The following is a 27,336-nucleotide window of genomic DNA, read 5'->3' on the forward strand; positions in this document are numbered from 1 at the left end:
AGCTGTAAACAGAACAAATACTTTTCATAGTATCTGAGAAATATCAGTGTGACTATTATTGTATGAAACTAGGAAACATATTATAAGTGTATGAATTGTTACAAGTTGAAAACACCTATGTATCTGACATTCAGATAAAGAAACAAAACTACCAGAATTCCAGATGCTGCCCTTGCACTCTGCGCCCTTCTGGTCACTACAATACCACCCCCTCCCTTCAGGGGATTGCTATGCTTGGTGAAATCCTTGTTCCTTCATTTATTTTTCATTATTATTCCTTTCCAGCCTTGTTGAGGCATGATTGACAAAAAATAAATTTAATTTATTTAGGTCAGCAATTTTCAATCTATTTTATTCCATGATACACATAAACTAATTACTAAAATTCTATGGCACACCAAAATATATTTTTTGCTAATCTGACCAAAAATAAGTATGATTTTGATTCATTCACACCAGACAATTACTGTTGTATTGGTTGTTGTCATTTTTCTTTATTTGACAATCTAAGAGAAAAGAGGTCAGCGCCCTCACTAAATAGTCAAGTATTACACATTTTAAAAATTCGGTGGCACACCAGTTGAAAATGATGATTCAAGTTATACATTGTGATTTTTGTGAACCACATAGGAGATGATTTAATATACATACACATTGTGAAATGACTGCCACAATAAGTTATTTAACACAATACCTCCCGTAGTTGCCTTTTGTGTGTGTGTGTTTGTGAGCGGCGAGAACACTCACCATCTATTCAAATTGCACATTTCCAGCACACAATGCACTGCTGTTTACGACGGTCACCATACTATACACTGGCCAGAACTCAGTCATCTTAAAACTGAATAATGCTGTACCTCGTGACCCGCACCTCCCCATGTGCCCAAACCCCAGCCTCTGGCAGCCACCATTCTACACTTGTTCTGCAAGTTTAAGTTTTTAAAATTCCATGTGTAAGTGAGATTCTGAAGTATTTGTCTTTCTGTGTCTGGTTTATTTCACATCACGTAATGTTCTCCAGGTTCATTTATGTTGTCCCAGATGGAGTCTTCATTGCTTCACAGCATTTCTAAACATTTGGAGATGAAATTCATCTTGGAGCAGCTGCGGAAGCTGCCCATCTACTAGGGGCTAGAAGAAAGTCGTTGAGCTGGTGTATGGTAAGTTGCCTGAAAGAAACACAAAGACACACTTTTTGCCCCACTGCCTTGTCGCCCTAAGAAGTAGAAGTGCAGGTCTATAGTTTGAGTCTTCATGTCCATCTGAATTTCCTGGAGTGGGTATGCCATTAAAAAAGGGTGGTGGAGAGAATCTAAAGAACTCTTCTTTTAAATTCTAATAACCAAAAAAGAATCATGATGTCAATCTCATGAAAACCTTAGAAGCAATCTCAAGTCAACAAAGAATATTACCTTAAACATTCAGGGAGCCCATGTTTTATATTAAATGCCTTATCAATTACATTGTTGTCCTTTTATTTTCATATCTTACTGAACTTTTATGCAATGTGTTGGTAATAAAGTATTGAGAAATTTTTAAAATGTCCAAATGAGGTTAATATTTTTTTCAAGGAGAAACACAGTAGTGTAGGTGGCTGTGGTCAGAGTTTTCTTAAGGGAAAACTGCTCTGGGGAAGTAGTTATGTTGAAACCAATCTGCTTCGTATCATGAAGAGGAATTTTTAAGTAGTGACATCTGTTTGACCTATCAGGTTGAAAATGCAAACACTTCAACCATGGAAATTATAGCAAATTCTGTTTGCTACCAAAACCCCAAAGGCTCTGTCCTGGTCTAATCAGAAAAAAAGTATATATTTTTGAATTTTTGGAAACAGAAAATAAAATTGTATTAATGAGGCAACTTTATAAAGTAGATAAATAATAAGAAAAAAGAAAAATATCATCCATAATTCTACTGCTCACAAATCACTCTGAAAATGTCACTCTATGTTTTGTTTTTTTCTTCAACTTATATGACATATATTTGTTAACAAGACAGAATAGTATTACAATATTGTCTTGTAACATGATTTTTGTCATTTATTAATACATTTTAAGTATATTGTTACATCATTCATTATTTATTTATAAAACACATTTTACTTTTAAGATGTATTTTGATAAACACACTGGTGAGATTTTTGTTAAGCATTTCTTCTGTTTTATATGTGTGTATATGAATGTATATGTGTGCATGCATGTATATGAATTATCTGTATTATTTGCCTATTTTTCCATTGGTATATTTCTCTTTATTATTATTTTCTATGGAATCAACATAGTAAAGATTTCATTGTCAAATATTCATGACTCAAAATTTCCAGTTTAAAATTTGTCTTTCAAGTTTGTTTATTTTTAAATTTACATTTAGAAATTTTTTTCTTATTTTTTTCTTTAGTGTGATGCTTCAGTGAGATAGTGCCCAAAATATAATTATGTAAACTTTCAGCCACATTTTCCTTTCCTCTATACATGATTCAATTTTTTTTTACATTTAGTCTTTAATCCTTATCTGGAATAAAATAACTTTAGAAAAATAGGAGAAATATTATTTTATTTCAAAAATATTATCAATTTTTAACATATTTATTGGGTAATTCATTCTCTCACCCTGATTTAGAATGAACTTTTTATCAAATACTAAATTCTTATAGGTACTTAGATCAATTTATAAGTTTTCTAACCTTGTTTAATTTGTGCAATAATAATTTATCATTGGTACACTACTTTTAAAGATTTTTTAGCTTGGTCATACATTTTACTTCTGGTAGGGCATGTCTTCCGCCTTAGTTCATGGAGCAGTATCCACTTCATTACTAATAAAGAAAGCCTGGGTCTGCACGCTTCCATTTATTTCCTCTGAGACTTCAGCTTCCATTGCCATGCGTTTTACTTCTGCATGTTATACTGAACCCCACAAGGTGTTGTTATTATTTTTGCTTTAAACAATCACTAAACTAATGTTGCCCCACTTCTGAGAAAAAATCCTTGTGAGGTTCTACTCAATGCCCTCTGTGTTAGGGGATATTGCTACTCCGGCTAAACAGAGTCCAAGAGAGATCAGACGGACTCCAGTACTCCAGGCAAACTGTAGGGCTCCACCTCCACAACCCCTTTACTCCACCATGTGACTGATGCACAAAGTAGAAGGGGAGATGGCAAGAAGGGAAGTGAAGCCCAACGGGCATCCACCAATCCACTGGTAGATCCAAGGAATCAGGACCCAGTCAGAAGTGGTCACCAGGAGTTTCAGTGGTCAGAGGAAGCAAAACTGGGAGAAGCTTATAGAGAAGTTTGAAGACAGAGAGGTGCCAAGTAGATAACTCTAGGGAGAAGGTAAAGCATCTTTCTTCCTTCGCTACCAACCTTCCCACATCATTTCACCACCATTATGAAATAAGGAAAGGTGACTTTAAGTGGGAAGTGTTTGTTGCTTACAGTCCACAGTGTCTACCAGCTCAGACTCCTTTAACATCTGCATTCCACTGACACATCTCTACAGACCCCAGGGGTGCTACAGAAAATGACTTAAAAATAACTCCCCTGAGGAATAACTCCTGAGTAAGGTGCGTAGGTTTTCGGTGATTTGGTACCTGCACTCTCCAGTCCTTCTCATTGAATTCCCACTTTTCTTCTCTGCCTATGTCCAGCCACACAGAACTATCTTCCAGTCCCACCTTCACTTTGTCGTTTGTGTCTCTATCTCTCTCTCTCTCTCCAGAACAATGCTTTCCTTGTATCTACTAGGCAAACACTTACTCATTTTAGGAATCTGCCTCACCACCTTGGATTAGACTATCTGAGCATATGTGTAGCACAGACGCTTCTGTGTGTAGGTGTCTACACACCAGTTACACTGTGAACTGAGATCAGGGAACCAATCTGGGGTTATGGTTTGTCTTTGTATCCTGTCGACTAGCACACAGTACTGGACACATAGTCATGATAGATCTGACAGGAAAGTTTCATTTAGCTGCAGCTTTATAATGTAGTGACTTAAAACAAAAAACATTTATGTGTCTCATAATTATTTAAGTTGCTGGGCAGTTCTGCTGGTCTGGGCTGTATTTGGCTGATCTCAGAGGCCTTGCTCATGTGTCCGTTTGTGGTCAGCTGGTGGGTTTGAGATGGCCCAAGCTGAAATGGATCATCTCCATGGATGAGGGCTCTTCTCAGCAGCACCCAGAGAGACCCAGCATAAACAAATGCAGGAGGCATCTTGAGCACTAGGCTCTTAACTGGCATAATGCCATCTCTGTCATATTCTATAGAAAAATAATAAATAATAATAATAATTCACAAGGCCAGCCCTGCTTCATGGAACAGGGAGAAGAAATGTACAATTGGTAACATTTTTGCAATTATTTTATAAGTAAAAATATTGACTGTATTTAACAACTATGTTGGTATTCTGTAGTACTACTTGAGCAAGACCTAAGATTGTCCTAAAGATGTGGGTGGGATACAGATTAGATACATGACTTTTTAAAAAATATAATTTAAACACAAAGGAAAACAAGAAGGTTCATTTAAAAATCTTACTATTTGATCTGTCTGCTCCAGAAGATAAATCGTTAAAACAATGGTACCAGTAATCTCAGATCCCACTTAGTAGGTTTACCTGGGTGTGTTTAGGAATCAGGCTTAAATGTTCCTCAGAGGACGTTGGTGTCTTTTGTTCCATAAACCCAGGAAACTTCAAACCGCTCCACCTAACAGAGTGGCAGGGATGTGTAGAAGGAGTTGGCGGTGCAATTTCTGGGCCATTTCAAGGGACACTGGTTTTCCAAAACAATCTTTGTTTCTCTTTTCCTGAATATCATACAAATCTTAACCTAAGCACCAAGGAATACAGTGCTTTGAAATGACAAGTTTTATATCTAAAGTCATAAAAATAGAACTATTCAGTTTGAAGTGGAATTCAAAAGTGTTCCCCTGACTTCTCTAACAAGCTTATGGGCTTTATCTTTTAATTTACATAAAATAAAAATGTTTAGCATAATATTGTTCTACAGAGTAAAATAAATCTTTTCCCAATCTGAGTTCTTTTACAATCTGAACATCAAACTGAAAATTGACTGTTTAGAACATTGACCTGAAAGAAATCATTTGGCAAAATAACAAAGAAAAAGGTTTGCTTTTCAGGTTAAATATCCTCTTAAAAATGGAACAAAGAACACAATTCTTTAATAATAGACATTATAGCAAAAGGGTATAAAAAGGAAAAGTAAAGAATATGTTGCAATTTTTAGATTTTTAAGTATTGGGAGAAATGTACTTCATAAGTAAGAATGTCAGTAAGTACCACACATTCCAATCAATTTTTGTTCATTTTGCTCCTGAAATGACTGTCAACTAGATCTATTTAGTGTCATACTCACTTTTGAAAAATTAGATTGATGGAGTCAGTTACTGAAACACACGGGAAGAGGGGCTGGAAGAAGAAGAGGCTGCTGCGCTGTCAGAATTGTGGCAGTTATATGCCAGGAATGACAAGTCAGTGCAGCTGTGAGACAATGACGAGCCGTGGTAGAGAAGTGGGCGGAGGCCTCGTGTGAAGGAAAGAGCTGTCAAACTGAGTTGTCAAACCGAGTTGTCCAACCATCAACTCGGCACGTGGGAAAGCAAACACAGGTCCTCTGGAAAGCGGCAAATATTCAACTAATTATTCTGGGAGGTGCAGAACACAAAATAAGTTCTCCATTTTATGGGAAGACCAGCTCTCAAGCTTAGAGAGAGTGTAGGGCAACACCAAGAACAGGGTCCAGACGCACAGGTTTTGAGAACCATCGGACATCAGTCAAGGCCTTTGGTCCTTCAGGTGACTTACTCCCGCATAAGGTTAGACAGCCCTGGATTTTCAGACCTCAGTGAAAGGTAAAGTGGAAACCGGGAAAGGCTTAGGAAACATTAACAGGAGCAGGAGATGAGAAAACTCTCAATGACTCAGACATAAAGAGCAAATCAAGGCCAACAACTTAGAAAAGCTTGTTCACAGGACCCCATTCAGGTTTTGTGGGCCCTGAAGTTTATCCAGCTGGGAGATGTGGTTCTCTTTTAAAAAATACAAATACAAAATAAGATCTGAATATAAGTATTAATTTAGAATGTCAAAGGAAAAACCAACCAATGCTTGGAGTCTTAAAGATTCATACTTTTTTCTAAAATGTTTTTAGTCAGTTTACCAAAAATATTTTCTTAATTATATTCCCCGGCTTCCCCCTCCTACCTACAATATGCTACACCTTCCGGCAACTCCTAAACCTCAGTGGGGTCCATGAAAGGAAGGAGATGCAAAGCTAAATCTTCATGGTCTTCACTGGAAATCCATCTAGTGATTCAACAAAATGCTGACCATCAATGACCTGATTTGTACTTAAAACTGGCCATCAATGAAGTTCCATGTCCTATTAACATTGTGGAATTCTAGATCTCAAAAACTAGAAATTTAGCTATTTAGGGATCATCTAGACTAAAACTAGTATTTTTCATACCAGTAAACTGAACCTCAGAGAGTTAGGGAGTTGCTGAGGATGCCAAGCCAGCCCCCTTGCCTGCCGGTCTTTGCAATGCAGCCCACTGCCCACTGTCTCTTCAACCAGAACTGGGGTGATTTACCCCATTTTGATCAATGAAAAAGCTGAGGAAATAGGCACACACAAACAGATTTTGCACATCCTCCTGAGCATTATAATTCAGCAAAGCAGGATAACAAGCATGGGTGACAAATGATTTTAGGTAGTAGGTCTGGCAACACAACAGTAGAAATACATCTTTGTAAAATATTCAGTGCTAAGATGTTACTCCTATTAATACTGATTCCTATGAATACAAACATTTGTATTCATTGTATACTATATTCCATAAAAGTATCATTCAAAAGATCTAATATCACGGCTCCGTGTCTCTCTCTGGATAGACTGCCCCAGCTTTCTGCTATTATCACATTATCTCTCCGTTGCTGTTTGATTTTCAGTTAGCCTGACACTGCTGAGTTCCGTCTTCAGGATTAATAAACTGCATTTATTTCTAAAGCTCTTCAAGCAAAGTGTTTTTACTTCAGACTTGGTTCCGGAAGATCTGTGCCTCATCCCACTCTTCACATCTGCCTTCCATTCACTGTAACGAAGTTATTTGCTGATGTCATTTCTCATTTGGCTCACAAATGCCGACCTCTGGAGGTAGTTTCTTACACTCATCGTCTCAGAATGAAAGAACTGGCTTCAAGTGTCTTGTTTGGGGATACTCTGTGCCTGCCGGGTATGAATAGGTAACGATGGATTTCTGGGCAGTGACTATGGTGGAATGTCAGTAGAGCAGTTTTTTCTTTGTTTGTTTTTTACTGTGCCTTCTCCAGCTCCTATGAATGTGAACCGCTAGTGGACATCTTCTGTAGATCTATTCCGGAGTCCACATCCACTATTTAGGTTCCATGAATGAGTGTCCACATCCCAGCACTTCCGTCCCTGACACAGGTTCTGCTAACTCTTGGATCCTGCTTGGAACCCCAGTCCCCTGTTGATACGACACTGTGTCTTGATACTTATTTGATAATGCAAGGGGATTTCCATAGGAAGTTTGTGGTGGTCTTATGCAGTCTGTGCTGTTCTTATGACATTCCTGAACTACCCACCTATGTTTATTTGACAAATATTAAGTAACTCCCAGATGTTAGGTACTGTATTAGATACAATGACAAGCAAAACACACATTGTATACATGAGATTAACGTCTAGGCTTTCTTCCTATTTGTCAACTGTCAGTATGAATTGTGAACTAATAAACACTCGAGGAAGCACAATGTGTTTATACTTCCTGTTTCTGTAAACACGATGTATTTTTGTTTCCTTTATGGTCTATGGCTGTGGGATTGACAGATGACCTTTTTCATTTAGACCTTCACAGTTGAATACTCTGGATCTCTGTGAATTAATAAAAAATGTATGGTACATCTGTCCTTGTCTCTGTGAGAAGCAGATGAATCACTGTTGCATAGCCTGAGCCGATTACTGTAGGTGATTTCGAGGAGAGAACAGAGTTTAATCAAGGGAAACATTTTTCTAGAGGAGTTATAAACCCTTATTTTATACTCATAAGATTAAACTTGATAAGGCAGAACAACAACAAAAAATGAATAGGGGAAGGCTACCAGTTACCTAGGGAACTCACAAGCGGGACTAAGATGCACAGAAGCTTTGTATTAGTTGGTGGCATTTTTGGAAACTGAACAGTATAGAGAGTTAGGAGTAAGGGAGGTCATTTGGGACCATCCTGGTGAAAGAACAAAGGTGGGCGGGCCACAGAGAAAAGGGGGTTGAGTAGGGATGAAAGACAGAGTGTGGGGGTGCTCTTGCACTTCACAAATTATCTCCATAACCTTCCATTGGGCTCTGGAAGATTCCTCCAGCCCCACCCCACAACCTACTAACCCTTTGTGCAAATCCTCCTTTACTTAAAGGGTATCAGTGAATTTCTCTTTCTTGCAAATTTCCCTGTGTTCGCATTCGATAACTGACACAATATCACCTCAAAGTCATCATGTATACACAGGGAACTCAAAGTTAATGGTGACTGAAGTATGCAAGTGTTATTGGCTTCCTCTTAGTACCAGCATTTCAGGGAGTGATTATAGGCTGCTGAGAAATGAAGAGGTCTTTATGCACGTTCACAGTCGATGAAAGAACTACAAAGAGCGCAAACGTTCCCCGTGTACGGAGCTGTGACTGAATGGAAAGCAATGCGTGGCTCATCACGCTCTCAGCTGCCTGTGTCTCCCACACCCTCATAAATGCATTTCCCGGAGCAGCTGGAGGAACAACTGGGACACAGGCAGATTAGTGAGCACTCATCCGCGTTCGCTGCTGCCAAGGTGAATCTTCCCAAGTCCTGATTATGTTTATTTAAGTGAAACATCTGCCTATAAAAAGGAGACGTGTTTACGGTCACGGCAGCACCACGGCTTCTGTTCTCGGAATCATAGTAACACTGACGCTGGCTGGACGGCTGTGTCCTTGGGCATTTTGTTTTGTTCTTTTTATTATCGTTACGCAGTCATAAACCCCGTACAGCGAACTTGTGCCACTGAGATGGCTAGCGGCCCTAGCAGTAAAAGAGCTGATTGCTGCCTTTCCTGTTGAGGAACGCTGATGGAGGGGAAGCACTCAGGAAGCAACTGTGTTCACTAACGTAAACCAAGCTTGGACGCTTCTTCCCAGAGCTCAGACACGAAGCGGCGATGAGCCAGCTGAGAACTGGGAGAACTCTGCATATTCTCACAGATACGAACAGCCTGAGTGTGAACGGTTTCATTTTTTTTTTCAATTTTCTAGGAATAGTCATAAATAAGAGGCTATCCATTATCTGGGAATGGAACTGTGGAAGATATGTAAATAGACTTCAGCAGTATTTCCTGGGTAGGACTGTCTCCATTATCCTACTCATAAATTTATTTGGGAAAAAAATGGACTATTATAAAAACATAAAACTTGAGGCCCTTTATGTGTCCATTCAACAAACACTTTAGGCCCCATTCTGTAGAGGGCACAAATCCCAGTTACAACATATTGATGGATGGGTGGAAGTGAGCACATTGGGCAGAAGGAACAGGAGACACATGTTACTACTGCTGTGTAGAGAAAAATGAGCAGTCTCTAGAATACACATGGGATAATAATATACTGAGCACAGGCTGGACTGGAAGGAGTCTACTGAACAGAGAATAATTTGGGGCTTGAATATGTTGCAAGAGATTCACATAATCAGAACGAATCAATATAAAAGTTGGAGTTACGTAGGATGCTACAGTTTCTAAGAAATGGGAACCGAGTCTGTAACCAACATCACCGAAGAGAACTGGCTGCAGAGTATCTAAGTGCAGCTTTATCTTTCCCATTTTTAAAGGGAATATGTATCCCCTGTTTAAATGCCCCAACACAACTGATAGTACTTGCAGTGTTTCAGAACAAAACGCTAGCTTATTTTGAAAATGTGGCACATAATTAATTCCCCAGCAGACACTTTAACTAGACAGTGTTTTCGGGGAAATGAGTACACATAAACACACAGTACGGCCCATTCAGTACAAACCCTGTCCCAGAACAGGTATTTGCAGTGGTGTTTGTCCATGAATCAACACAATACAAAGCCAGCACAAACAACACATTGCAAACAGAAAGATTTCAATGGCATCAAAGGAGTTCAGGGTCATGGCGACATTATCCGCAGAAAGAGTAGTGAGGGCTAGCCACCTCTGCGTCGTCTGGTTCAGCAGCTTGTGAGCATTCCTTTGCATGCTTACTCATCTTTTGATTCTTAATATAAAAAATTTAAACACACACACTTATCCCTTACCCTATTCCATTCTTCTAAAAATGTTTCACTCTTCTTGTTTCTGAAAAATAGTGCTATCTGTCATCCTTGAACATCTATCAAGTACCCCCTCCCCCATAAAGGACAGCACTTAATGGAATTAGTTCTCTTTGATTTAGCTCATACATAAGTTTTATTTTATTCCTACTTTATTTTTGAAATATTAAGTGGCTGTACAAAATTCCAGAATCTGATGTGTTGTTTTAGGTGGATACTTTCCAGATTAAATAATATTTTTGGAACTTTCTTTAATAAAGCATATCTTCTGGAATTATTGCATTTCCTAGTTGAAGCTGCATTTTCTCAACCACTTCTGTATTCTTTCAGAACAAATAAAAATGTACTATGATCAGAAAATGATTTTTTCTAAAAATTGACCAAATATTACAAAGCTTTTTAAAATTTTGTTTTCAAAAATTTCACCTGGAAGAAATAAACTTTGAGAACTATGAGAAAGAGAATGAAAAAAAAATCATTGCGAGTGTCAGGAAAGACAGGTCCAGGTAGGAGGAAAAGCTTGGAGGTCTGCACGATTCACAAAAGCACCAATAAATCAATCAGTCTAAGGCACAGGTAGAACACTGAGAAGAACCCAAGAAATGAAGACATTCACAACAGAATCTAGAATAGTAACTGATACTTATTGTGAGGCTACCACGTGCCAAGTCCTGTGCATAAATTATTTAATTTTCTTTCGATTGTGTAAAGTGGATACTATCATTGTGCTTATTTCATAGCTATTAAATTGAGGAAGAGGGCAATTTGCCTAATTCACCACAGCTCCAGAAATCCAAACGCTGCTGCCCTCCCACATGGCCATCGGGCCACTATGCCAGCTGGCAGAAGGAAGTCCAGGGCCAGACCAAAAGTGCTATACCACTGTGCAATTTTTTTGCAGCTTTAGGTGTACAGGGAAAATTACCCATTCACACAGATATGAACTAGTTCCTCCCCCTTGGAGAAACACAGAAGTAGAACAATTAAACAACATTGTTATTACTTTGATTTACCTCTAAACATAAATTGTTACTGTAAGAAGATGTGTTGAATAAGAAAACTCATAAGCAAGATTCTTTTTCTCATATATATTTTCCCCTTTCTCAGCTGCACCTGAGGTACAGAAAGTGGAGTTAATTGTACTACTTTGAATCTGGTGCCCTGGTGACATTCGTCTTTCTAAGGCCTCTCTCTCTTATTTTGCTTGTCATAGCTCATCACCACTCCCATTCTATTGCAAATGCACTGAATGAATGTCTTAGGACATAGACAAAAACTGAACAGATGCATGGAAATGCTTTCTGAGTGAATCTGTCACTGGGTAGACCTCATTTTTTCCTCTAGGAAAGGCCGGATTGAGTTCCAGGCTGTTTGAAGCCAGTCTGCCTTCTCACCAGACATGAGGAGGACTCACATTCTCTTCTGTGCTTGACAGATTTTACTTTCTACCTCTGTCTCACTTGATGCATCGAAAGGAATCATTTCACCATTTCGATTACTAGTGTTAGCACTCATCGTTCCATACACTTGCTGGCTACTCAAACATGCACTCATTTTTCTACTGGGTGTTCTCTTTTTGTCCTGAGCTAGTTTCCAACTCTAATGTCATAAATATATTCTTCTTTATTTTCTTCTGGCATTTTTATGGTATTAGTCTTTTTCTCCTAGCATTGGTCTTGAATGAATTTCTGGGAAAATACTTTCAGGGGGTAATGAATTTACAGTTGTTTTGAGAAAAATGATGAATGTTATTTTACAATGTTAGATTATGACAATCATTAACAATGTTTATCTCTATATTATTCAGGGGTTTGGGTTTTTTTTTTGTTTTTTGATAGAATTTTTAATGTGGATTTTACTTATTGTTTATTATATGTTGTAACATTCAACAGAGAAGTATACACATATTCTGTGAATAGCTCAATGAATTATCATAAAGAGATCACATCCTTGTAATCACCACCTAGATATAAAACAGGAATATTAGCAGAACCTTCAAGAAAACTTTCTCCTCCCCAAATTAGATGTTATTTTGATTTCTAATATTCCAGCTAGGTTTTTCTGATTTTTAGAGTTTATATAAGTAGAATCATATCAAATACAGTTTTGTGTTTTTTATCTTTTACCATTATGTTAGTGAGATTCATCTATGCTATTTCATATAATAGTAGATAACTGCTTTGTGGAATAACAGTTTAATTTTGTCTAAATTTCTTTTTGTCTTCTTGGACAGTTGGGTTTCCAGTTTAAGGCTATTATGAAAAAAATCTACTTTGTACATATCTTTTGGTGAAATTGCTATAATGTAAATATTCATATGTTCAGCTTTAGCCAAGAATGTCGTACAATTTTCAAAAGTAATGGTAACAGTTTCCTTTCACACCAACAGTGAAGCATTCTATTTGCTGCACATGCTCACCAACCCATGGCATGACCAGTCTTTCTTCTTGCTGTGTCCTTCTTTATGCATCATGGCAAGAGGAACACAGTGTTCTTTTGCCCCTTTAACTGAACATGTTAACTTGGGTGACTTGGCTAATGTGGTATTTGCGAACATCCACTTCAAATTTAATAGTTTCCCTTTGCAATTAGTAAGTAATTGGGGGCTGATAATTTGAAGATGTGTAAATATCCCCTTTTCCTCATCCACCTTCCACCCACTAGTATTTGCATCAACTGATCATTTTCTAACCACATTTTCTACTATATTTATTAATATAAATGTGTAGTGGGCTCTGTGTTAGAAAGTAGGCATCTTCCCTTTTAGAACATGCTCTTAAGAGTTCATTTATTAGAGCCCTGGCTGGTGTAGCTCAGCAGATTGAGCGCAGGCTGCGAACCAAAGTGTCACAGGTTTGATTCCCAGTCAGGGCACATGCCTGGGTTGCAGGCCATGGCCCCCAGCAACTGCACATTGATGTTTCTCTCTCTCTCTCTCTCCCTCCCTTCCCTCTCTAAAAATAAAATAAATAAAAAAAGAGTTCATTTATTAGAAATGAACTATAAATTATTTTATAACCTAGCATATCATCTATCTCATAGAATGAACTTCATAGAATGAAAATTTATGTTTCAATACAGCAGTTATTTTAAAGATTTCATTTATAATATACAACAGCTGTCTCAGTGCAGGTGGTGAGAGCGTGTCCACAGTAGTGGACTCTCTCCTATTTGCCCTTCTGCCTCTTTATCCTCACGTGGTATTCTTCACTTTTTCGTATACAAGATTCCCATGGCATGTTTGTTGAAATTACGTATTCTTGCTACCTGTTTTCATATATTCTGACTCTTTGGATTTTGGAGAAAGTTCAAGAATTAACATGAAAACCAAGGCAATTTTAATGTAAGTGGCTGGGAAACACTGCCTACATCATGTCTTCACCCACTCTGGTGTTTGAACTGGTGTCCGTGTGTCTGTCTTTGTTGAGTGCTTGGTCTTTTTGCACCGGAGATTTCAAGCAGTGGGCTGTTCAAATAGTGTAACATTACTCGTGGTAACACCAACAGCTATTTTACTGCAATCTAAACCCTAAAGTTTAAATATCAGTTTACAAAGGCATTTTCCTTGCTTTGGGTTTGAATAGAATAAATAGCTAGATTACCTAACAATCAGAAAGTTCAAAGCACATGGTTCGAAAAGCAATAACATATTTAAGTGAAAAGAAGGCCTACCAGATCAGGAAATAAACAGCATTCTACATCCAGATCCCCTATCTTATGGTGCTAGTCTTTCCCATTGCCAACTTTATGGTACAGATAGCCAAACACAGGCGTGACATTGGGCTGTTTCCTGCTGACTCACCTTCCATGTGGTTGCAAGTCCGTAGGGTCAATGTGAAGGCATCTGCTCCTTCAGGGATGTTAATATTTTACATGCACCAATTCATAAAAGGTAAATTACCTGCTTTACTAATTCTTCATTAAACTTTTGATTTATCACCCAGCTCCTTCAGTTGTGGAGTAAATTGATGTGTCTGTGTTAAATGGCACAGGCTTTGGAAGAGCAGACTTTTAGCTCTATTTTAATTGGATAGAACTTTCATTTTCATCTTTTTTATTTTTTAGAAAGCCAGTTTGTGCTAGTTGTGGAAACAGTTATCCAACACACAGCTTTAAAAAATCTATTAGAACAATCTCCTGGGAAAGTCAAAAGCCAGGCAGGGTTAGCTTTCCAAGAGGGAGAACAGTTGTTTAAACTCAAATGTCCCACAATCCGACAAATTTCTAAGGTCTATTTTTAGCATAAATTCAGCTATTTTGTTTTCTCCCAGAACTGAGTGAGAACATTAAGATGATTAACGTTGCCCTAAATCACTGCACCACCTCATGTTAGAAAGACAGGGATTAGACTATGTATGTAAGGGAACAGAAAAAAGCTGTGAAATTCTAATTTTCACCTCATTTTTCTTGGAGTATTTCCTCACATGCTTTTTCCTTTAATATTTCATGTGATACAGTAGTAAAAAGTAGACTAGGTAATATCAGGGAAAAGTAAAACCAATGCTGCCCTTTAAAAATCAATCTAAAGGCTTTGTTGTCTCTTTAAATTCTTTTTTAAATAAAATAATTGTATTATCTTTGTTATTATCATCATTATCATTTTATTATAAACACCTGCTTCAGTTCTAAGATCACTGAAACTTAGAGGGCAAGGTAGTAAAAGAGACTTCATTTGAAAATGTTCTAAATATTTCTCCCTATGTAACTGGTCTCCCTAGAAGACCAGTTAACTCTGGGCACTTGGTTTCTTTAACTATAAAATGGGTTGAATGGAAGGTAATTATAAATATAGTCATCTATAAAAGAAGCAGATATAATATCAAAACATACTTTCAAGTAACAAAATATAATCTATTATAGGAAATAATTGTTCTGCTAATAAATAACATGATCTATAGGCCTAAATAATTAGAATCTTAAAGAAACCAGCTTCTATGAGCTTCAGTTTCTTTGTTAATCAAAAATGAAAAGAGTTGGACTAAATCAGATGTTCTTTACCTGGGTTGTGATTTGTGTCCTCAGAGGAACGAAGTGACACCAGCACCGTGTGAAAACTTTTGAATGCATGAGCAATCACTGGGAAGAGTGCACACAGCTTTTTTCTTGGACTCTCACAGCATTCAAACTAAGAACACAGCACATGATCCCAATGTCCCTATTGTTCTGATACCCTAAGGGTTGTATGATTTTCAACTCCACTTGGATTGTGATTAAGAAAAAGACTTCCTTTTTAGTCGTACTTACAGTCCAAGCAATTTTATATTATAAAATCTAAATTGCCCTTTACCCATCCTTATAAAACAAAGAAAATAATAAGCCTTTCATAACCAGGATATTCTGTAAATCAATTGTCATGAAGTTCCTGAGACATGCCTTTTGTCTAAAAAGACAACCCAAGTTGATTACGGATTCCATTTACATGAAGACATAATGTCCATAAAAAGAAAACCATTGCTTTTATATGCAATAGGATTTGTCTTGAAGAACAGATGGAATGTAACCCAGAAGCAGGTGGGTTGTGTATACATTTGTTATGTAAAAAGAGGCAAAAGCTTTGGCTTAATGAGAAAGTCATCTTCAGTTAAGAGCGTGGGAGGACATTTTTCCATGGAAACAAAGGCATAATTATGAAATACTAAAGCTGTCAAGATAAAAGTTGCTTTAACAACTATGTCGAGTTTTTGTCTTGGTATCTGAAGAAGGGAAGAGTGCGGAGATAAAGCAGATACAAAGCAAGGAGCACCTAAGCAGGGCATAAACCGAATGGGGTAAAATGCTGACATCTGGGAAACTTGCTTTTGGCTTAGTCAATTTTATTCTTTTAAATTCCTCTTCTTGTGAATTGTCTCATGTGATAAGACACAGACCTTAGGCATATAATGAATTCAACTGCTGATTTTTAATTCCCAGAGGATAAGGATTTTTGTATGAACATTCTGGGGCTAATGTTATGAGTGTCCTAAGAAATTGCTCCAGTTCTTTAGACTCTTGAAGAGATTCATTCCTTATGCTGTTTTCATTATTTTTTTTCCTAGCCTGTTTTACTATTTTTGACTTTGGAACTGTGTGTGCATTCAAGTCGAGGTGCCGTACAAGAAAGAAAAGGAACAGGAGGGTATTCCTTCTGGCAGGATCCAAATGATTTAAATTACGAATGAAGTAGAGGTGTGTTGGCACAAGTGGGTCATATCAAACCAGAGGAAACATAAGCTATTGCCTATTAATATGCATGCATATCCTTTGATATGGATGTAAGTGCTTTCCAGAAAAAGGAGGCTGAAAAGCAACCTCAGGTGATGCGGGAAGAAGATGCTAAAGCTGGACGGTACAGATGCTGACATATAAGTAACTGAGAGCTTTTAGAAGTGTATGCATTCACTTTGTCCCTGTCTGTGAATTGGAAATACAAAAATAAAACAAAACTGCTGCCCCAAGGAGATAACTAGCTTTGTGGGGGAGGTCAAAACAAACAAAAAAAATGGCTATAAAATATGAGGTGGCAGATTTTCAGAATGTGATAACTGACATGAGAAGTACATAACTTTCAAAAGAAGACCGATGAGAATGTTATATTCTTAAAAGTGAGGGAATACTACTAATAACTTTCCAATAGATAGATCACAGGCACTCTACCTACCCTCAGAGACTATTTAGGTGGCTGTGGAAAGCAGGTTCACTCTGAAGTCAAGGGGTTGCCCTGGGTTTCAAAGCTTTTCATAGAACTCGGTTATTCCAGGCATTTAAAGGAAACAAATAGAAAAACTGAGTCTTGTAGTAGAGGGTGAAAAGTACAAGTGAACTAACAACAAAATGAAATTGAGGAATCAGTGATTAGAGGGACAAGGAGAACAAGCCTGGAAGAGATTTTTTTTACACATGTAAAGCTTTTAAGCAAAGGGAGGAACCAAAGGCTGTGTGCCTATCATTTATCACTTGTGTATAAATTGTATCCTTAGCATCCCTCCCTCTGAGGTAAAAATAGTCATGCACATAAATTGACTGGCTCTGTGTCATTCCTTAGTGACCCTGTGAGAGAGGGACACCTTCAAAAAAGAGAAAGGAGAAAGGCTACCAACATCCGGGGCCTAATACTACAAGGGCCAATATAACCTTGACATTTTAGCACTAAATAGACATCGTGGCAATGAGAAAGGAAAGAGAGGGATGGATGTCTGATTTTTTCAGAAGAAAGATATGTAGGAGCTATGTCATGAGAACTCAACCAGAGGAAATTAAGTTTGAGAACTTGTTTAAGAACAAGGATCAGAGAAAATGGAGGCTCAAGTTTGTAAGGATCTAAACTCTAAGAAGCAGAAGAATTAAACTATAATTTGTTTTCTGCACAACAGAGGAGGTTTTGAGAATATCACAAATTACCTTTAGGAAAATTTAAAATTTTATGTCTCTCCCTTCACTCTTCAACAATTCTTGAAAAACTCTCACTTTTCAGAGGCAGCAGGTTTATATATTTTTTGCTTTCCACCGGAATACAAACAGCACTAGTAGATAGGGTAAGGACAGTTGCATATGGCTTCTTGATCACTACATTATGACATCAGTGATCTTGCAACGGTTGATTGGTCTTGGTTATCTAGGGTTACCCTCCAACCCCTTCAAACCCATTCCTTCACCCTCTTATGAACCGATCTCCTTTCCTACTTACCCAGACAGCCAGATGGTCCACATGTGAACAAGCATTCACTCTATGTGAGCTAAAATTCAGAAGTAGAAAAGTTAACAAACACATGCAATCTTTATAAACAAAGGAGGTCAGAATTCAAGACAATTGTCCAAATTTTATGATCCAGACAAAGTTCAAGAGCTCAATTTACAAAACCAAGGGAAATTTTACAAATCAAGACAAGTCCAAATACAGGAATACAAGAAAAAAAGCTGGGGTTGTCATCTGCAGAATTCTAGCAAAGGAGTAGGCCACAAAAAACTTTGGATTTTTTTTAAAGTACCTGGCTTACCTCCAATTAATGTAAGAAAGGAAGAATAGGAAGGAGGGGTCAGGATCGGTGATCACTTTACCTATGGCGGTTGGGGAAGGGGAGGGTTGGGGTCTGACTGTTAAGAAAAGGCAGCCTCGTGAAAATCTATAAATGGAGCATTTCCAAAAGGAGACACCGTGTGTGTATCATCTTAAAATTGAGAACAAGCTTGGTGTGCTTCAGAAAGTCAGAGTGGCTGGGCTATGGTGAATACAATTTAGGACACTAACTTTTAATTTGCAAAATTATGCTATTTGAAGACTGGCTTTTTGGTACATAGCACTTCAATAGTTTCTAGTTTTTTCTTACTGAGGGACCTCTGTATAATGCAACCAAACTTCCAGCTTACTAGAAAGAACACTACAAAAGAACACAATTGAAAAAGATGCATTGAAGTTGAAGTTGGTTAAATCCCAGTCAAACTAGTTTGCTATTTTACTTCTGTTTAATACATATTTATATTGGAGAAATTCCAAAATGTTTACACTAGTAAAAATTGGTCGAAATAATCTGAGGAACACAAACTTCCTTTCCTTGTTTCTTTACTTAGCACGGATGATTTCAAGAATTTGCCTGACATACTAGTGACTTTGCAAATGCACATCTTGGCTATTGTGAATAGTACTGCAAGAAATGTGGGAATGAATATATCTCGTCAAGATCCTGATTTCAATTCTTTTGGATAAATACCCAGAATTAAAATTGCTTAATCATAGGGGGGCCTGACTAGATTTGAGAAACCTCCATACTGTTTTCAACAGTGGCTACACCATTTCCATTCCCACCAGCAGTGTGCAAAGCTTTCGATTTCTCCACAGTCTCACCAGTAGTTGTTAGTTTTGGTAATAATGCTGAACAAGGTATTACTGCCATCTGTGCTATAGTTTTTCCCACTGCCTAGTTTGATCTATACAAAATAACCACTCTAAATTTGGAGAATTTTATTTCTTTCTCAAGCCAAAGCATTATTTATTGTTAATATTTTCAGAACACTTAAATCCATCCTTTATTTGAGAGACAATCAATATCAATTCTGATAGTTAACCATGGGTTCCATATATGTGATGATATGATGCACAGATCAGCTAATTTGTGGACAGAAAAACAGTGTGAATCCCAGTGTTAAAGAACCCAGTGCCCAGAAACCAAGTTTGTAGTTTAAATGAAATCAAGCTTACATGTCAATAACATCTGGTAAATTATTGATTGTTCAGTAAGAAAGTTCATATGAAAATGGCATTTGCCATAATACCAAGTTTATCTAGATTAAGTAAGGACTTTGCATTCTCTTTTGCATTTTCTTTATTTTCTTCATTCTTTACTGGTGTAAACTACCAAATGGTGTGGGGGAGGGACTTAAGTAATATTCTTTAACTTTAATTCAAGTCAAAAATGAAAACTTACCATATAAGGACCAAAAAGCATGACATATTTCTAGCAGTGCATAGGTATTTAGCTCAAAAATGACCATAGCAAAAAATAATAATGCCCTGCGCAATCCATAAGGCAGATGAGAAATATGGGCCAGGAGCAGCTTTCCATTTTCCAGAACCAAGACAAAAAACATAGGGTGACGGTCAATTTTAAGTGTCAATCTGACTAAGCTAAAGCCCACCTGAAGAGCTGGTAAAACATTGTTTCTGGGAATGTCTATGAGGGTGACTCCAGAAGAGAGTAGCATTTGGATAGTAGAGTGAGTAAAGATCACTCTCAACAACCTGGATGGACATCATCCAGTCCATTGAGGGCTTTAAATAGAAGAAAAAGGCAGAGGAAAGGCAAATTAGTTGTCTTCTATCTTCCTTGCCTTGGAACTTGGTCCTCCAACTCTCAAGCTTTTGGACTTGCACTCCACTTCCAGACTTTTTGGAAATTGCATTGACTTTCCTGTTCTCCACCTTGCGGAAGGCAGATCTTAGGCCTTGTTGGCCTTCTTAACCACGTGAAGCAATTCCTGTAATACATCTCTGATTAGTTCTATCTTTTTGGAGAATACAATCTGATACATGTAGTAAACTACATTTGTTATTTTTCCTGCTTTCACATTAGCCATTTATAGTCAGAGACAAAGCAATATCTTAACATACTCACTGCCTGTCTACCCCATTTTAAAGCTTATCAATGAACTTTGTTTTATATTTTAGGAGCTCACCGCAGTGAGAGACCGAGGTAGCCTGTTTTTTGTGTACGGTTAGCAGAGGCTGTGAGAGGCAGCTTCAGTAGGCATCTGCTCCCAGTGGTTTCATCATATGCTGAGGACACCACGACACTCAAAGCCTGATGTTTCTTCTTGCATTCTCACATTCATAAATAAATACATGTCATTTTACAATCAATGTGGCTGCGCTTGGTGGTACGCAGGGCTGTGTGTGTGTGTGTGTGTGTGTGTGGTTGTGTTTAACACCCCTACTTAAAGTGAAAGCTGGACAGTCAATCCAGCTGTCTTGAGCAATTTGCTTCTACAGATGGAAAAAAATAATTTTCAAGCTAATTTAAGGGAAGTTAACATTATGGTTTAGAGTGAAACAGAACTTTCAAGATTTTCAACAGCATTGTTTCTTCCATGACTCTTTGTATGAGGCAGTCCGATCATCATCAGCAAAATGTCTCCAGTGAGGAAATCAGATCAAAGAGGTCGAAGACTGCTCCTCAATCATGTAACGGAGACAGAGCGCTGGAGCGAAGATCAGAAAACCTGGCGCTCAGTACTTCCGTATCTTCCACCCAAGAATCTTGTGTTTTGGAAGCAACAACATTTGACTTCATATGAGTCACACCACCAAAGTGCCTAAAACCTGGAAGAAGATAAGGACTAGCAACTTTTAAATAAATCATATCCCAGAAAAAAAATACAGCCACAATCTTGTCAGACTATCAAATAGTTGGCAGCTCTTTGTTTCCTTTTATGTTTTTTCTTGCTGGAGTTCACTTTCGGGTTAAGAAGAAAGATTCTGAAGAGGTTATACTCCTAAAACTATGTTCCTACTCAGAACTACTGCCAATAGAATTATTCGAGAAGTGCCAGTTAAGTACAGTTCTAGTTGGGAATAGAGGATACCCAAATGTGTGAACTGGGCCGGTTGGTTTCAATAAACTGGGGCTACAGGTCTGAAGTAAATTCAAGTTCAGGTCCACCAGAAGAAAACCTCCTTTAGAGCTATGCTTCCTATTCCACTCCAAAGGCCTAATGAGATTCCTGGAATAATAATTTTGAATGAATGTTCTGCTGGAGCTTGCCAAGCCTGGGTTACATTTCTATGGGAGATAGTTCCTTATTTTTCCTAACACTTCATTCTGACATCAAGATTTATCAGGAAGATGAGTCCCTTTTAGGATCCATATCCCACTAGCCTGGGTGTATGAGTTACCTAATTCTGTAATAATGCTGCATACCAACCAACCAGTAAAGGTAGAGGCCTGTCACAATTTATTTTTGTTTCTGTGTCTATAGGTTGCCTGGGTCATACTAGGAAACTAAACAAGATTCAGCAAAACTCATTCATTCAACATTGCTAACTTCAGGTCAACTAGGTAGCTGCTCTGATTTCAGATGAATATTCTGGAATATCTAACCAGGTCTCATCCTTCAGCAGGTTAGTCTGAGGATATTTTTTTGGAAGGGACAGAAGAGAGAAAAAGCAACAGTGACAGAAAGAGAAGGTGGAGGTGGGGAGATATCTTGAGGCTCAGCCTCAAAAACTGGCACATTGTCACTTCTGCCATATTCATTTGGCTAGAGCAAATTACAGAGTTAGGCCACATTAAGGAGCGTAGAAATAGATCCCACTTCATGAATGGAAAGGCTGCAAAATCACATTGCAAAGAATATGAATACGAAAGGGGATGGGGTGGAGTGGGGAACTGGGGTCATTTTGCAATCAACATAGCATACCTGGGAACCTGAATGCACATTCTTTCTGAGAGTGGGTCACAGCTCAGAAGGCTGAGACCAATGACATACTCTCTAATTTGCTCTCCATCCTCCATGGTGCCCATCATGTTCTCTTATCCTTGGCCTTTGTCTCCAACCATGTTCTGGAAAGACATTTCCTGGATAAAGGACTAAATTAACACCCCTCACAATAGGAAAGCGCAGGCACTGTCCTATCAGAGCAGATACCCAAGAGTCCAAACAGGTGCTAACGGTGAACAGCCAGCACTGCTTTATGGGTGAACATCAGCCCTCAAGTTCTCATGAGAGAAACTTCTCCAAATTGTCTTTTCTAGACACAAGTTCTCTAGGCCTCTGAAATATCTGGCGTGTAGTTTCCTAGGAATCTCATGCATATACTTGCAATTCAGTATAATATGTTCTATGTGTGTTATGTGTATTTTTCTGAAAGAAAAAAACAAACTATAATTTCCATTAGATCCTTCAAAAAATGGCCATGACTCAGAAGAGTTAAGAACCACTACTTATTTGGGTTTAACTGATAAATAAATGATGAGCTTCACTCATCTCTGGGAATTACTTTATCCAATCGGTCGCCGCGTAGTTTGTGTTGGGAAAGGGTGACCTGGGCAGAGGGGCACTGGGAACCATCACAGAGAGAGGACCCTGGAAGTACCCGAATCTATGAACCAGGGAACCACTGTCCTTTCTGTGCCCCACAGAGGACCTCAACAATGACTAAGATTGTGCTCACCACACTCATGTACGGCCACTGTGGTTCCTGTCTTTTATTAGTCACATTATAACAAAGGAAAGGCTAGGGATCCTATAAAGAACTTCATTTACTTCCAGTCAAAGACAGAAGCATTCTTCTGGAAACCTGGAACAGACAGGCCTGCAGGGGTTGAGACCAAGTCACACACTCTTCTGCCTGCTCTTACTTTTGAAATACCGACGAAATATAGTACAAGGGGGAAGAGCATTTCAAGTGGTGAAAAACCTTAGAAGGATGAGAAGTACCTTGAAAATCAGTCTTAGAACTCATACAGTTATAATTAAGCAGCTTTTACAAACTGTCACTTGTCACCAACCTGTGTCTAATTTATTTTTAATTTTTCTCTCAAGACTCAGAGAGAAGTAACTTTTAGCTTATTCTTAACCTTTTCTTAGCAACCTCATTCTGAAAGTAATCACTGGCTCTATCTTTTCTGGACTTCAGCCCCACAGTAGAAAAACTCTGGAAGGCAGCTCTTCCCTCTTCATTATTTTATTAAAAGGTGTCAGAAAGCTGTGGTCATATCTATCTCCCAAGGAGGGTCACATCAATGCCTGGCTCATATCCACAGCCACTGTCCTTGTTATTAATCCCTTTTATAATCCCAATGTTTTCCTCCCTCTGAGGAAAAGGTCTTTTCCTTCTATCAAATATTTTAAAATGGTATCTAATTCATTTCAATAGTGGTAGCCTTGTAGGTCAGATAAAATATTTTTTTAAGTTTTAAAAGGGGCAGATTAACCTTTTTCATATCACAGAGAAATGGAAACAAGCCAACAATAACAAAACAAATAAGATCATCTAACAAAAATGGACCAGTGTGCCATTTTTACTTTAAACTGAGTCTTCACTTGCTATTACATTTTTCCAACAGGCCCCTTTAAACACATAGCTTGTATTCATCTGTTAGAGGGCAAAATAGGAGGAGAGAGTGTTGTGAGAATGCTTGGTCCCAGAAAGGAAGGACACAAATATAAAAACACAGAAGCTTGAATACAAAAACAGCGGGTAAAACTGCTTTCACACAATAGCTTTTAAGTTCTTAGACAAAAGCAGAGGAAACAAAATCAAAACTCTAAGCTAGATAAGACACTTTCATTAGCATGACTAAAACTGAGACTGTAAAACACTTTTATAGTGCTGAAAGTTAGGTGTATATTTTTAAAAACAAAAGCAAATGAAAATCAACAACAACAACAACAACAAAACACAGAAAAATTTCCCTGGGATGTCTGCCTGAATCCAGGAGGGTTTTTTTCTGTACTTTTTCCCATGAAGGACATATGGCCTGTAGACCAGCATTTCCATCTCCTTTTGGGTCTATCAACAACAGCTTGCTTTTTCTACACTTACGTCCTTGAACATGTCCTTCAAGCTCCAGCATCTTTTTCAAAGTCTGCTTCTTAATTTGTATCTCAGATGCAGAAGCAGAACTTACCCTTGAGAAAACATTCAGAGCCATCTCTTAATTTAGGGAATGAGTCAGAGCCCAGCAGTGCCATCCCTGATCCACAGTACACAATCCAGTGTCTGGCATCGGACCAGCAAGACAAATTCATAAAAACAATGAGAAATAATAATTCTTTTAAAAGCCCACAAAAGTAAAAAAGGACAGACTTAAAAGTTTTTAAAAATCATGTTTATAGACATCAGTGGATTCAATTACAACACTGTGCATGTATCTTGGTGTTTATCCAGGTATTTTTAATAATTAAATCAGATTTTTTTCTTACGTTGCCCAACACTGGCTGGCACCAACAGTACAGTAATCTCCATGAAGGGCCAGAGAAATCAAGGATGATGACCTCCTACTGCTAATCCACAGGAAGGTTTCAATTTTCACTGTAAAACATTGTCGGAAGTAAATTGGAGATTCACCGTCACTGAACCAACAGCTTGAAATGACAGCTGAAAGAGGAAGGTGAAATTAAGGAGGATGCATGGACACAGCATTCAATGTAGGCCACAGAAACTTCTGCGTGAGTACAGAGTGGGGCTTGTGACAAAGAACTAGAGTATTTTATGTTTAAACTAAATTACTCTAATGAAGAAACTCTCAGAAAAGCAAGTGCTATTTCAAGCTTTATTCATAAATATTTAGACTGTAGAGAGCAGGGTATAAGAGGCATAAATAGCAATGGAAAAACATAATAAAAAATGAAATGGCAGTTCCATCTATTGTTTGGAGCCCCATCTGCGCAATGGGCTGTCTTCTGAAGGGAGACAGACGCTGACAGTTTGGAAACTTCCCACGTGGAGCACAAACCTAAAATGCTGTGAGGTATTTATTCGTAAGTGTAAGTATATTTATTCATCAGTATATAAAAACTTCCCAGAAAATGGTAGTTTCTTGCAATTACCTTATTCAGTTCCCTGAGACTGAAGAACATGCACACGTTCTTCTCCCCATTACTGAGACCACCAGAATGCATTTATTTATTTGCCTAGGGTTATGTCCTCCCTGCATCATTCTTACCACATATACTTAAATAGTCAGAAATCTCTCCCTTTTTGCCACTAACATTACTTCTTTTCTCTCTCTTTCTCCTTACCTGCCTTTCTTTCATCCATCGTTTCTCTTGTGGTCAATCAAAGACAATTTATTTGGCTTCATTTCAGGCAATCTGTGTAGAAAAATAAGAGAGTGAGACCCATTTATGTCTAGAAAACAAGTGACATTCAAAGGTTCTGGACAAGATGTTGAAATATATATATATAAAATCCTTTCTATAATCTGAAGTGATCATATTTTTAAACAGTAAGTTAACTGTTCCAATCATTCATACACACATTTTATAATTAAAACTGTAATGAAGATTAGTCAGGGAACACTGTTTCTGGGAGAAGAGTTTTTGCTTTCAGCAGGCTAGAAAGGGCTGTTTATTTTTTCATTAGTGAAAAGAGAGGCTGGAAGGCAGCTTTCTGCTCTCAGCACGTCCCAGCTGCCGAGGTCCAGTGCACAGCTTGCCACATTGCTGGGAGCTTTAGATTAGCAGGTTGGGGAGCATGGCCCGTGGACCCCATCCTTCCGCCTGTCATTCTGAGTACAGAAACAACTTCTGTGAACAGGGACATTTTAAAATGAAGTCTATGATGAAGGAGACAAACTGCTCTCAGAAAAACTGACATCTGAAATACTGCATTCTCCTTGATATGAGTTAAAGAAAACTCCCTTTAGTTAAATAATAATAATAATAATAATAAAGAACTAACAAGTTAGCTTTTCAAGGCAATTGACAATTACTCAGATATTTGGAGGAGAATAAAAGCTTATAATTTTGGTACCAGCTCTCACAGGAGAGACTAAACACAGACCATTATAAATGATATAAATATATACACAGAATCCATTTCTTTGTTTAAAAGTAGGCATATTCAAAGCAATGAGAAAGCTGGTAAGAGAGAGCCTATCCAGAAAGGCTTCTAGAAGAATGTCAAAGGGAATAACTTACAGATCAAATCTAGAACTTGACGGTATCTTAAAAATTTACTTAGTTCACATTTCCATATTTTAGATATGGAACTAGAGACGTGGTACATGAAACAAGGACACAAAATCACACATGAAAATCACACATGGAAAATCAGCAGGATTTGGCTCTCTGGAGGATTTATTCAAAGGCCATGCCATCCAATAAAGACTCTGTAACCCTTTATAGAGAGAGGGCTTAACACTTGGATGGTGGCTCTGACTTAAGGGGGGTGCATTGAGATGAAGCTGTAACAAAGCATCTGATATCACAGGAGGAGAGATGCCAGGTAAAGGACTTTCTAACAAACCATGGGGAGTGGTGGGGGCCACGAAGGAAGAACAGTATGTGTGCTACTACATTAAACAAAGTATTTGAGGACTGGTGAGTACTGAACTATATACATTTATAACCATGGCCCATGATCTGATAGTGTGGTCATTGTTGTTGATGTTGTTAAAACACAAAAAGTTAATGTTCTATGGCTCCATGAAAGCTGCTTTTGATGACAAATTATTGGGCCTTACTGTTTTCTTTGTCTTTCAAAATGTGTTTGTTTCTCTTTTACCTTATTTATCAACCTTATAATATGCTAATGTTCTAACTATGAGTTAATTAGTAGAATGATTTTTATATTTCTTGATATTGCTCTAATATATTTCCATGGAAAATGACTCTATTAGAATAATTATGAAACTCTTATGCATTTCATAATTATGAATGAGAAACTGTGGTATTGTGACTTGTAATAAGAAATACATGTTCGGTTTAAGTCCACTGTCCCAGGCAGAGCTCCTACAATCCTTGGAATTCCCTAAGTGAGTAGGGTGATGGAGGTGTC

At 37.9% G+C, this 27,336-nt stretch overlaps 1 long non-coding RNA gene across 1 annotated transcript; it reads right to left on the minus strand.

The window, feature by feature from the left end:
• Positions 1–469: 469 nt before the first annotated feature.
• On the minus strand, positions 470–25,316 carry LOC118501955. The gene is made up of 3 exons (XR_004904613.1): positions 24,464–25,316; positions 3,593–4,264; positions 470–1,121 (listed from the first exon to the last, which is right to left on the minus strand). It is a non-coding gene; the product is annotated as an uncharacterized LOC118501955 (long non-coding RNA).
• Positions 25,317–27,336: the final 2,020 nt, after the last annotated feature.

The sequence above is a fragment of the Phyllostomus discolor genome, chromosome 8 (assembly GCF_004126475.2).
Source record: "Phyllostomus discolor isolate MPI-MPIP mPhyDis1 chromosome 8, mPhyDis1.pri.v3, whole genome shotgun sequence".
NCBI lineage: Eukaryota > Metazoa > Chordata > Mammalia > Chiroptera > Phyllostomidae > Phyllostomus > Phyllostomus discolor.